Here is a 14,167-nt window from a genome sequence, read left to right as displayed (position 1 = left end):
AAGGACATCTCACATGTTTGTTTTTAAGTCACACCCAGTAATGTTCAGGGCTTACTGCAGACTTTGCTCTCAGCAATTATTCCTGGAAGTTCTTGGGAGACCATACAGGGTATTGGGAATCAAATCCAGATCGGCCGTGCGCAAGGCAAATGCCTCACCGGCTGTACTGTCACGCTGACACCTTGGGCATCTCGCTTTTAATCACTAACTTTCCTTATAATTTATGAGGGGAGAAACGGTCATCTCTCTCCCGAGAATAATTTATTTTATGAGTACCAGTTGGAATAAAAAAAAAAAGCATGATTCTCTGAGATAAGGCTGATCTTAGAGATAACCTCCTCCCTTGTAAATAGAACTTGCAAGAGAATTCTTTGCTGACAGACACACCACTGGCCTGGAACTGGCTGGGTGTCATGCACTGTTCTAGATTTTCAGCTTCTTCCTGCTTTGTCAGGAATTACTTTCACTTTCCACTTTTCTGATTGGGATGGGGGTGGGGGACACTTCCTCAAAAAAGAAAAGACAGTCACAGCCAAAGAAGTGTTGGCGAAAAGCACGTCTGTAGCACTGTCATCCCGTTGTTCATCGATTTGCTCGAGTGGGCACCAGTAACGTCTCCATTGTGAGACTTATTACTGGCATATCGAATACGCCATGGGTAGTTTGCCAGGCTCTGCCATGCGGGCAGGATACTCTTGGTAGCTTGCCGGGATCTCCCAAAGGGACGGAGGAATCGAACCCAGGTCGGTCATGTGCAAGGCAAACGCCCTACCCACTGTGCTATCACTCAAAGAGAAGATAGAATTATAGATGGAGGGTGCCTGCCTTGCATGTGGCCGACACAGGACTGATTCCTGGAAACTTCTGTGTTCACTGAGTAGTTCCAGGAGTGATTCCTGAGCACAGAGCCAAGAGTAAGCCCTGTGTGAGGGCTGAAAACAAACAAAATGAGAATTACAGGGGCCAGAGTGACGGTACAATGGGTAAGGTTCTTGCCTTGTACATGACCGACCTTGGTTTGATCTTGGGCTTCCCATATGGTCCCTTGAGAGCCACCAAGAGTAATTGCAGAAACCAGAGCCAGGAGTTACCCCTAAGCATCACCAGGTGTGACCCTCAAATCAAAAACAATTAATTTAGAAAATGAATTATAGATAGGAATAACCATCTATCTTTTTGTCCAACATCTTTGCAAGGTTGCAGTGGTAGCTACAACCCTTTGAGCTTTGTGATGCCTCCCAAAGATGACAAGAAAAGATGCTGGAAAGTTGGCCAAGATAAACAAAAAGACCCAGTGAACAAACTGGGGACAGCAAGGCAGAAAAGAAGAAGTGATCTAAAGGCAAAGTTCAGGACAAGCTCAATAACCTCATCTTGTTTAGCAAAGCCACCTACAACAAGCTCTGCAAGGAAGTCCCCAACTAGAAGCTTATAGCACCTGCTATTGTGTCAGAGGATGAAGGTTCAGGGGTCCGATGGCCTGTTAATAAACCAAGGACTAATTAAACTGGTTTCAAAGCACAGAGCTCAAGTAATACACACCAGGAGCACCAAGGGTGAGCCTGCCCCAGCTGTGTGAGAGCAGGTCCCAGCTGTATATTTTGAAAAATAAAGAACTTTAGGACACACAAACGAATCTCGGACCCGAGCAACTTGCTGCAGAGATGGCCCTGGACTTTGCAATAGGCCGTTCCCGCTGAGCTACTCCAGACGGGGGCAGGTACCATCCCCTCCGCCTGCCCTCTAGGAGCCCTGGCGGCCGCCATTTTCTAGAAGTCAGCGACAAGATCCACATATGAGTGGCGGTGGCGGCAGACACCAGGCCTCACGGGACAGGGGAGGAGTCGGCCCTTCTCCTTCCCCCCACCCCCACCACGATGGGACTCTGGGATGATGCCACATCCGGCCACTGCCTACTTAAGCTCCCACATGGCCATGATCCTGAGCACTGTAGCACTGTCGTCCCCTTATTCATCGATTTGCTTGAGCGGGCACCAGTAACATCTCCATCATGAGACTTGTTACTGTTTTTGGCATATCAAATACGCCACGGGTAGCTTGCCAGGCTCTGCCGTGCGGGCGGGATACTCTGGGTAGCTTGCCAGGCTCTCCGAGAGGGACAGAGGCATGATCCAGAGACACAAGCAAATCTCAGACCCGAGCAACTTGCTGCAGCGATCTCTTCAGACCCTAATTATTAAAATGTTAGAATTCCTAGAGCGACATTATATTGCATCCATAACAAGCAATGCAAAACACATTGTCTAGCATTGCCTTTTCGGCAGGTATGAGTGGTGGTGGGACTGGGCTCCAAATATTGAAGGTAACCAAAGTAGAGAAAGAGAATATGGTGCAAATTGTCTGCCACACAGGCAGGGGGAGGTGTGGAATGAGGGGAGGGTGATACTGGGGATTTTGGTGGTGGAAAATGTGCACTGGTGAAGGGATGGGTGTTTGATGACTATATGATTGAAACTCAAACATGAAAGTTTTGTTACTGTTCCTCGAGGTGAATCAATAAAAAAATAAAATAAAATAAGGAAGGAAGGGAGGGAGGAAGGAAGGAAGGGAGGAAGGAAGGAAGGAAGGAAGGAAGGAAGGAAGGAAGGAAGGAAGGAAGGAAGGAAGGAAGGAAGGAAGGAAGGAAGGAAGGAAGGAAGGAAGGAAGGAAGGAAGGAAGGAAGGAAGGAAGGAAGGAAGGAAGGAAGGAAGGAAGGAAGGAAGGTCCACCAATAGGGATGGTGGGAATGGCTCAGTGGAAAAGGGCTGCCTTGCAAGTGTGAGGCTGAGAGTTTGATCCCGGCTGCCTCCCACGTGCAGCCCTGGGACCCTCCGCGCGCCCGAGATCTCTGGTGTGTTTGAGCACAACTAGAGTGTGTCACCTTGAGCAAACGCCACAACCAACTCAGATTGACTCCCAGTCATGACAAAGCAACAACGGAAGGAAGGTAACTTGGTGGGGTAGGGGAAGCCTGGAGCGCTGAAGCAACTGCGTGGGCAGGGAAAGAGGAAGCGCTCGGTCTGTGGGCGCCCGTCAGTCAAGGTGGTCCTCCCTCAGCGGCCCCACGGGGCTGAGTCAGCTGATGGGAGAATGAAAGGACTCCTTTCTTTCTTTCTGGGTTGGTGAAGTTGAGTCCTCTCAGTTCCACACCCCGGGCACAGTCGTGGATTCCAGCTCCTCCGTCCTGGCACGGCAGCGGGTAGGAAGCTGGGCCGGCCGGGCCCTGACTCACACCCCCCTGTTCCCACTCCGAGGCTTCAGGCGTGCACACGCTGTCATTTCCCCAAACCCAAACACGCGGCTGCAGTGTTGGCAGCATCTGTAGCACCAGAGCGCACGGTCGGGCACTTGGACACAAAGCCCCGGAGAACAGAGCCCAGGTTGGGGCCAGGAATGAGGGTCAAGGGGCTGTCTACGGGGCTGGGGGCGGGGCATCTAGACTCCAGGGAGTCTGGGACCTTCCCCCACTGCCCGCTGCTGACACCGGGACAGGGCTAGCCAGCTGCACTTGAGCACCCTCTCAGGTCTGTGGGCAAACACTTGCCAAGGAATTCCCCAAAATAAACATCTCGTTAGCTCAGAGAGTTTCTCGTTGGAAAAATTAAAACAATGATTTGGTCTCAAATTATTTTTAAGAGCAGTTGAAGAACGAGGAAACACGCTCCTGCCATGCAATGCCATTCCGTTTTTTTTTTTTGGAAACTTCAAGTGTCTTAGTGAACATTTTGTTCCTTTGTTTGGTTTGGGGCCACACTTGGCAGTGCTCAGGGCTTACTCCTGGCTCTGTGCTCAGGAATCATTTCCAGGGGGGTAACAGGTGTCACTTGGGGCTCCAGGGATGACTTCCAGGTCAGCCGCATATAAGACAAGCACCTTCACCCTGGGTGCTCTCTCTCTCTCTCTCTCTCTCTCTCTCTCTCCATCTCTCTCTCCCTCCTTCCCTCTTTCCTCTCTCTCTGCCTCTCCCTCCCCTCTCTCTTTTTCTCTCCCTCTCCTTCCTCTCTCTCCCTCCCCTCTCTTTTTCTCTCTCTACCTCCTCTTTTTCTCTCTCCCTCCCTTCTCCCTCTCCCTTTCTCCCTCCCCCCTCTCATCCCCTCCCTCCTTGCCCCCTTCCCCCTCCCCCCCTCAGTGACTAGTTCTTTTATGCCAAGGAACACACTGAATTTGGCCTGAAAAATCCTTCCCATTCTAGGTCTGTGATGTGCTCACGGTGATAGCTTTGTTTCTCTTTCATCCTGGGAACAGGACAGGCAAAAAAAAAAAAAAAATCCCCATGGGCACAATGCCCTCATGGTTGGCAGGCCATCCCTGCTTTTACCCACCTGCTGCATTTCTTTGGAATACGACAGAGAAAACAAATGAGCTGCCAGATTTCCTCACTCTCATTCTGAATCATGTGTATAAATATGCACACTCACACCCACTCCCTCTCACCTCTACCTCAGAGAACACACACACACACACACACACACACACACACACACACACACACACACAACACCAGCAGTGTTTTTTCAAAAGCCAAAATTATTCTCATGGGAGTGTTTTTCTCTTGGAAAATATCTACCTGTTTTTATAAATTTCCGTAAGTCAAAATATTAACTCTCAGGCTGGAGAAACAGTACAGCGGGTAAGGTGCTTGCCAGCACGTGGCCAACCTGGGTTCGATCCTGGGTGTCCCATATGGTCCCCCAAGTACCACCAGGAGTAATTTCTGAGTGCAGAGTCAAGGGGTAACCCTTGGGTATCTATCACTGTGGCTCAAAAGCAAAACAAGCAAACAAACAGAAAAATTAACTCTCTTCCCTTCGCTTTCATTTCTCCTTCAGTGCTGGGGTCAAACCCAGGCCCCACCTCCCAGTGTTTACAACAGGGGCCATAACCGTAACTGATGCATCGCAACTAAAAGTTCAAGCCCTGGGGTCCATGTGTGCAAATGCTGCAAAGCTGAGTCACAACCCCGGCCTCTGGCAGAAGTAAACAATATTTATGATAAGGCCAGAGCAATAGTAATTGTACTAACAATAGTAACATAAGTAAGCTGCTTGTCTTGCATGCAGCCAACCCAGGTTTGATCCCCGGCATCCCATATGGTTCCCTGAGCCACCAGAAGTGATCTGTGAGTGCTGTCAGGTTTGGGCCCCAAAGAAAAAGGTTTAAAAAACAGGGGCTGGATGGGGCTGGAGTGATAGCACAGCGGGTAGGGCGTTTGCCTTGCACGCAGCCGACTCGGGTTCGAATCCCAGCATCCCATATGGTCCCCTGAGCACCGCCAGGGGTAATTCCTGAGTGCAAGAGCCAGGAGTAACCCCTGTGCATCATCGCCGGGTGTGACCCAAAAAGCAAAAAAAAAAAAAAAAAAACAGGGGCTGGAGTGATAGCACAGCGGGTAGGGCGTTTTTGCCTTGCATGCGACTGACCAGGGTTCAATTCCCAGCATCCCATATGAACCCCCGAGCACCTCCAGGAGTGATTCCTGAGTGCAGAGCCAGGAGTAACCTCTGAGTATCGCTGGGTTTGACCCAAAAAGAAAAAAAAAAATTATGATAGCCTTAGAGGAATAACCACAGGGGCTTAAAGTACTTGCATTGCAAGCACAAGGTCACAAGTCCAAATCCCCAGTGTCCCACATGCACCAGGTAATTCTGCTGTTTGTGTACTGCAATCCTGCTGTCTGTGATCCCCGGCATCTTAGTGACTTAAACCAGTGCCACAGAGAGGTATAAGCACCATGACAAGGAGTACGCGCTCCCCTCCCCCCCACCTCAGTTCTCATGAACAGGACTTAAAAAAAATGGTTGAGCACCACAGCTGTGACGCATGATCTCTATGAATATGTATGTGACCACCACAGTTAGCCCTGACATCATAATTATAACTGGTGCATCTCAACTAAAAGTTTGAGCCCTGGGGTGCAAGCGTTGCAACTTCAGGGGTACAAACCTCAGTGAGCACGTGATCAAGTGTTCGAGCACTGTCACCTGATGTGCAACTTCCTGCAAGTGAAGTCACTGCCAGGGATGCGTCCAACCCCCACTCATCAACAACAGTGTCAACAACACACAGCAATAAAAGGGACGGAAGGGGATCATTTTGTAAATATCTATTTATAAAAGGGTCAGGGATGGATCTCAGTGTATCTCAGTGTAGTGCATACGTTCCAGGTGTTTAAAACCCTAGGTTCTATCCCATGAACACACATTCAGGAGTGTGCGTACACACACACACCACACACACACACACACACACACACGCACACACACACGCACACACACGCACACACACACACACACACACACTTATGACAAATGCCTTTGTTTATGAAGCCTGTGTCCTTGAACCACCTGCACCTGAAAAAATGTGAAGGGTTCGCTTCTACTAGAGAGTCCGGGAACTCACTTCAGACCAACTAAGTTAGGGTCTCTTTCTGTGTGTGTGTGTGTGTGTGTGTGTGTGTGTTTTGTATCACACCTGGCGTTGCTCAGGAATCACCTGGCTCTGCACTCAGGAATCATCCCTGGCAGTGCTCAGAGGATCATATGGGATGCTGGGAATCAAACCCGGGTCTGCCGTATGCAAGGCAAACGCCCTACCTGCTGTGCTATTATTGCTCCAGCCCCAGTTAGGGTCTCTCTCTGGGAGAATCTTTTACTTTTTAATTTTGGGCCACACCTGGCTGTGCTCAGGGCTTACTCCTGGCTCTTCATTCAAGAATTACTCCTGGCGGTGCTCAGCAGACCATATGGGATGCCAGGGATCGAACATGGGTCCGCCATAGTCAAGGCAAATGCCCTACCCACTGTGCTATTGCTCCAGCCCCGGGGGAAAGAGTCAAACATCCAGGGGGTCCAGGACACTCTAGAGTTTGCCATCCACTGCTTTCTCCCTAGGTAAGACTACAGCATGACTTCACAAAGGCTAGAAATAAAAATGAATGACTTGTGCTCTTGGGATCTCTTAAATCTTATCAAATACTGGCTAATTCTTGGACTGTGAACCGAAGGAGGGGGAGTGGTTACCAAACAGAAGTCAAGGTATTTGTCATGATAATTTCCACTATCAGATGCACATTACCCAACACCCTCCCCAACGAAAGTTCCAAGTTCAGGGACTGAGAAATCTGGATTGAATTTACAGCTACAATTATGGTTTTTTTTTTTCCCCCTCCGGGTTTAGAAGTCTACACTGGGTGCCTCTGTTCAATGCTGTCATGTTAAATGGAGGAAGAGCACACACACAAAAAAATGTATGAAGACACATAAAGGGAGACTGGAAGAAAAGACCATAAGTCCTTCTTTTTGGTGTAAGTTAGGATAATTGTGCTAGGGTTTATTCCTATTTTCTCCTGTTTCTAATTTTTATTTTTAAGTGATAGCACAGCAGGTAGGGCATTTGCCGACCCAGGTTCGATTCCTCCGTCCCTCTCGGAGAGCCCGGGAAGCTACCGAGAGTATCCTGCCCGCAAAGCAGAGCCTGGCAAGCTACCCGTAGCTTATTAGATATGCCAAAAACAGTAACAACAAGTCTCACAATGGAGATGTTACTGGTGCCCGCTCGAGCAAATCGATGAACAAAGGGACAACAGACAGTGCTATGTAACAGTGCAATGCTATATGGAGCTAGTCATAAAAAATGCTTAGTCTAGTCCTGTGGGTCTGAGGCTGGACTTCAGGCCCACCAGGGCTAACCTGGGTGCTGGGCAGAGGGGAAGCTGTGCTGCCAATAGGAGATAAGGATAGAACTCAGGGTCTCACATGCCAAGCATGTGTTGGGCCTCTTGAGTTCTCGCCCGGCCTTTTATTTCATTTTCTTTTTAATTAAAATAAAAAAACTTAAAAATGTTCATTTCTTAGAATATCACTACTATCATTTTAGCCTATTGTTAAAGCAACTTAAAAACACAAATTAAGGTGCTGGAGCGATAGTACAGCGGGTAGGGTGTTGCCTTGCACGCGGCTGACCTGGGTTTGATTCCCAGCATCCCATACGGTTCCCTGAGCACCGCCAGGAGTAACTCCTGAGTGCAGAGCCAGGAGTAACCCCTGTGCATTGCCGGGTGTGACCCAAAAAATAAAAGAGATTTTTAAAAAAAACACCACAAATTAAGGGACAGGGAAATGGCTCTGGGAACTGAGAGGCCTGGGTTGGTAGCATGTGGTCTTCACTGAGCCAGGATTAACCAGAGAGCACCTCCAGGTGAGGCTCAGAAAGAAATAAAACCAGCAAACTACAAAACAAAACAAAAACCCTACTAGAGAGATAGTATAGTATAGTATAGTATAGTATAGTATAGTATAGTATAGTATAGTATAGTATAGTATAGCCAGTAAGGCATTTACCTTGCAGTGGCCAACCCGGGTTCAATCCCTAGCATCCCATATTGCTAGGAATAATTCCTGAGCTAAGAGTGAAGAATAACCTGAGCATTGCTTGGTGTGGTCCAACAACAACAACAACAACAAAAACCCACAATTTAAAAAAATCATTTGTATGCCTGCAATCTTAATTCAATTACTTTAATTTTTTAAATATTTTCTTCTAAATGTTATCTACAGGCATATATGATCTTTTTATCATAGTTGTAATCATACTTTTCTCTATACATTTTAATTCCATTTTTATATTTTGCATTATTTTACAAGCAGGTGCACATTTCTGCAGTTTCAAAATTATTCTAAAGACTACTTCTTTTAAAAAAGCGGATACTGTCCATTACCTATTCCTACGGTGTCCAGTTTTAAGGTGTCATCAGTAACAGAATCATCCTTGTTAAGCTTTCTTATTCCATTTAAAAGTAACTTTTATTTGTTTTTTTTGGACCACACTCAGTGGTGCTCAGGGCTTACTCCTGGCTCTGTCACTCAGGGATCACTCCTGGCCGGCTCAGGGGCCCAAATGAGCCATATGGGTCGAACCTGGTTCAGCCACGTGCAAGGCAAGCACCATACCGTCTGTACTATCCCTTCAGCCCATTAAAAGTAATTCCTTAGCATAAATTCCAGGCAATGGTTTTGCTTTTGTTTCTATTTTGGAACACACCCAGCAATGCTGGGGGCTATTCCCAGTGTCGAGAGTTTGGGGATCCAGGCAGTGCCAAAGACCCAAGCCTGGCCTCCGGCTTGCAGAGCATGTTCTCAGCCCTTTAGTTAGCTCTCACCCTGGGTTCACATGTTTATGATCCTAATATATAATCTAGTTCCCCTTAAAGAAAAAAAAGAAAAAAAAAACACCAGAAAGTTATGTGAAACAGAACTGGATTCCTAAGAAGCCTGAGCAGTATCTGAGTATTTTGCCCCCCAGGAAACTCAAAGTAGTTGAATTCCACATAAAAGTATTATATTTGTTTCTAAAGCATTTCATTTTATTTTTATTACCGCGCTACCTATATTGCCACTTAGATGTTTAAGTTATGATTAATAATTTTAAGTGATCAAAGTACAAGGCATTATTCTAAGAGGTCTGCATGCACAAAGCTGTGTTTTTTTTCCTTATAAGAATAATTTAAATAAATTAAAGCTATAAAACACTGCTCTCTATTTGGGATTATAATCAAGTAAAATGTCAAATTTCCAGAACATTAAATGTCTTATTTCAGAGAGGTAAAAGCCAAAGAAAACAGAACAATGACAGAAAGTCTTAACTCTTGTAGATTTTTTTCAATCTACTTTTGACACTTCAGAAGAACAAACCCGGGGCTGAAGCGATAGCAGAGCAGGTAGGGCATTTGCCTTGCATGTGGCCAACCGAGGTTCAAATCCCAGCATCCCGCCAGGAGTAATTCCTAAGTGCAGAGCCAGGAATAACCCCTGTGCATTGCCGGTGTGACCCAAAAAGCAAAAAAAAAGAACAAATCAATTCTAATGAATGAGAGCTTATTACTAAGGGGGGGGGGGGGGGAAAGGGTTTTCCAGAATTCGGAAGTTTAGTTCATCCACAACTACTTTCCTTTACAACTTTTTAAAAGTCAATGGAAGGAACCGAAATGAGAAAATGCAGAGTGGCAGCAGCACCAGTGTTATAAAGATAGTTAAGGAGAGCATTCACCAGGGGACCCACCTGATCTCCCCAGGCTCAGCAAACAGAGGAGGAAGCAGATTCTCAGCATGTGGAAGCTGACAGGAGTGTGTGGCACTCAGGCAGACCTTTCCCTGGAGAAGCCGGGCTGTGTCTGCGCCGGTGCTTTGGGGCAGCCCAGATCACTCACCCAGAGGTGTGGTGACAACAGGAAGTTCCTGAGGGACTGCGGGCAGGTCCCAACCCTTCCAGCAAATTTGACTCCTCCTCTTTTCAATAAAAGGTCAGGTATGTTCTACCTCACACCATTTTATGTCTCTCTTCGTATCATAATTTATATTTGCAGAATGACGAGTTCAAAATAGTTTCATTCTTTGTGGGCGGGTGATTAGCCTTTTGGCTTGGTGTGTCGAAATCAAGCACGATCGGAGATATTTCCCTCTCTTGCTCTTGTGAATGAAACAGATCCAGCGAGTAATCTGATGGCCTGTTGTACACAAAACAGTTTTTCCTGTTACTTTACACAGTCGTTTCTCATAGGGAGATCTTGCGGTTTTCTTAAGAAATTTTATGAGGTCCAACCGTGTATCTGTACTTTTCAAAAGAATGCTTCAGATGAAATGATACTTTGTGGCTATATATGTGATATATATGTATTTTTTAATTTACCTTTTTTTCCTGTACAGAACAGAGTTCCCATCCCTCGATCCTTTTGATTTTTGGCTTTTGTTTTTGCATCACATCTGGCTGTGTCTAGGGTTTACTCCGGGCTCTGTGCTCAGGTATCGGGGCCATCTGAATTACCAGGCATCAGCTGCATTTAAGGCGAGTGCCTTACCTGCTGTACTATTTTCCTGACCCCATAAAGGAAAAATAAATGCAAAAACATTAGGTATTATGCTAGAAACCATACACTTTAGGGCTAGGAATAGCTGTGCCTGTGCTCAAAAAGGCTCAAGTGCTTGCAAGATTTTCTCTAGTCGATGAGGGTCTAAAATAGATTAATAAAGGTACAAGTAACTTAAGAATACATTCATATTCAGTCGTGTATCAGACAAGAGCCACTAGTTAATTATTATTGTCTGCTGTCAAAAAAGTTGTTGGAGAAACAGCATCCCTTATATAAGTTTATCTATTCCATATATCTGCACTCCATTTGGATAGCAGAGAATTTCTTCCAAGAAGTAGGTTCTCAAGATGCTTTCCAGGGCTGGAGCAATAGCACAGCGGGTAGGACGTTTGCCTAGCACGCTGCCGACCCGGGTTTGAATCCCAGCATCCCATATGGTCCCCTGAGCACTGACAGGGATAATTCCTGAGTGCAGAGCCAGGAGTGACCCCTGTGCATTGCCAGGTGTGACCCAAAAAGCAAAACAAAAACAAACAAACAAAAAAAGATGCTTTCCAAAGAAGCTGTACATCAGAACCAGCTGGGAGATTTTTGGGGAAGCATTCAGTGTAGATATCTGTGTCACACCTCGGGTATAAAGAATGCCAACGTTTCCTAGCACTGATCTGCAGACCTGAGTTCTGACCCACTGTCTTCCAGTCATTGGCTGTGTGGCCTTAAACAAAACATTTTAGTTCTCTATGTCTTAGTTTTCTCAACTGTAAAACAAAGATAATGAAACTACAATAACTATTCTGACCTAATCTGTCACCGTTTTCGGCTTTTTCTCCTCACTGTGGGCAGACCTCGCAGGGCTGAGAAGAGCAGGACAGAGGCTGTCTGTGGGATGAGAAACAAGAGAACCTGAGGAACTGTGAGGCTTCTGGGGAATGACTCCTGTCAAGCTCTTCAGTCGGCTTTTGTCCTTTGTTTCCTGCTTAGAGAGGTTAAGGATAGATACATCAGTAGGAAAACCAAATAGATGACCTGTTAGCTTTTACATTTTTCCATTTGCTCTAAGCTTTGCTAATTTGAAAATGACTGCCCTCTGGAACAAGCGGGCTTATTGTTTCATATTCTCTTAGGAACCTGTTATGCAATGCTTTGCTACCCTACTGGGTTAGTGTACTTGCCGGATAAACATTTGTTGAATTCCTATCAGTTTTAATACTATGCCAGTGTTTATCTACGCACAGCAAATGTATATTTTCCTGGAAACTAGCCCACTGTAGGCATGAGAATCATTTCCGTTGGGAATTCTCTTTTTGTTTCTATTAATGAGTTTCCTGCTGATGGGCACTGAAGGTCTCATAATCTCCTAGCTGTGTATTCCTGAATCCTCCCAGCATTCAAAACAGCTTTAAGAATCTGTGGAGGGGCCGGAGCGATAGCACAGCGGGTAGGGCATTTGCCTTGCACGCGGCCGACCCGGGTTCGATCCCCGGCATCCCATATGGTCCCTCAAGCATCGCCAGGAGTAATTCCTGAGTGCAAAGCCAGGAGTAACCCCTGAGCATCGCTGGGAGTGACCCAAAAAGAAAAAAAAAAAAGAATCTGTAGAAAGCAATAGCACCTCGGGTAGGGCGTTCGATTCCCAGCATCCCATATGGTCCCCTGAGCACCGCCAGGAGTAATTCCTGAACGTAGAACCCTCTGCATTGCTGGGTGTGAACCAAAAAGCAAAAATAAATAAATAAATAAATAAAAAGAATCCATAGAAAACCCATCCCTGTCTTCTTGAGGATACTGAGAAATATTAAATATAAAGAAACATATTAGAGTTCAAAGAAAAGGAGGAGAGGAGAGAAAGAAAGGACCGGAGAAAGAAAGGGTCTGGCTATCAGTGACCACCACAGGGCAGTGGACTAGTTCTTTTGATTATGTCATGGGAATAGGAATCCACTAGATATGTATGCAACGGCCCGACTTTTATCCCCAGCATCCCATATGGTTCCCTGAGCACCGCCAGGGTAATTCCCAAGTGCAGAGCCAAGAGTAATTCCTGAGCACCACCAGGTGTATCACCCCCCAAAGAAGACTGCATAGACTTAGACACATAGAACTACGTACAAATATGGTAAATTCTAAATAAGACCTGTATATGGTATAAATATCCATTTTTATAAGCTCATTCAAGTCATGAAGGACGCTCTACTTGGGGGAAACTCAGTGAAGGTCACAGAACTTCCCTATATTACTTTTGCAATTTCCTGAGAACCTAGAATTATTTCAAAATAAAAGTTCGACAAAATTTCAATACATGGGGCTGGAGCGATAGCAGAGTGGGTAGGGCGTTTGCCTTGCACGCAGCCGACCCAGGTTTGATTCCCAGCATCCCATATGATCCCCTCAGCACCGCCAGGAGTTAATTCCTGACTGCATGAGCCAGGAGTAACTCCTGTGCATCACTGGGTGTGACCCAAAAAGCCAAAAAAAAAAAAATTCAGCATGTCAGCTCATAACTGAATGTTGACATATATTCAGAGTATTTTGAAGAAAGCAATTTCTTCACTTCTCACAGCCAATCACAAGTGATAGGAATCAGATTTCTCAATACCCTGATAAATGCTCCTAACTCAAGAATATCACAATTTTCCAAATTTCCAATCTAGTTTTGTGAAAACAAAACTTTAGCCTTCTAACAATATAGAAATCACCTGATATAGAAAGGGATAGATAGGGCTGGAGCGATAGCACAGCGGGTAGGGCGTTTGTCTTGCATGCAGCCGACCCGGGTTCGATTCCCAGCATCCTATATAGTCCCCTGAACACCTCCAGGGGTAATTCCTGAGTGCATAAGCCAGGAGTAACTCCTATGCATCGCAGGGTGTGACCCAACAAGAAAAAAAAAAGGGATACGCAAGCTTCCAAGTGATGTCAGTGGGCCCCACGAGTGACTTATGTGAAGGAGAAAGACGGTCACTTTGTCCCCAACACCTTCTGCCACCTAGGACCCACTGCTACTAGGTTCTTGTCTCGCCTCACAGAAAGGAATTTTAGGAGTAGACAAGCAGCAAAGTAAACAGATTTTATTTGGAGGGTTTTTAAGGCGTGGAAGGAGAGAGAGAGAGAGAGAGAGAGAGAGAGAGAGAGAGAGAGAGAGAGAGAGAGAGACTGAGACAGAAAACACTCAAGAGAGGACACGGGCTTCTCCAAGGGCGGAGAGAGCCCCTAGACACAACCTAGCATCAGACACGAAAGCATGAAAGTACAGATCTTAAAGGGGAGATGTGGGCGACACATGTGCTCGGCCACGTGGGCAC

General features: G+C 46.2%; 1 pseudogene; it reads left to right on the top strand.

Moving 5' to 3' along the window:
* The first annotated feature begins 1,231 nt into the window (after positions 1 to 1,231).
* Positions 1,232 to 1,579, top strand: LOC129401868 (40S ribosomal protein S25-like; annotated as a pseudogene).
* The last annotated feature ends 12,588 nt before the right edge of the window (positions 1,580 to 14,167 follow it).

This window comes from Sorex araneus, chromosome 2 (genome assembly GCF_027595985.1).
Source record: "Sorex araneus isolate mSorAra2 chromosome 2, mSorAra2.pri, whole genome shotgun sequence".
NCBI lineage: Eukaryota > Metazoa > Chordata > Mammalia > Eulipotyphla > Soricidae > Sorex > Sorex araneus.
This window is presented reverse-complemented; position numbering and strand designations above follow the sequence as displayed.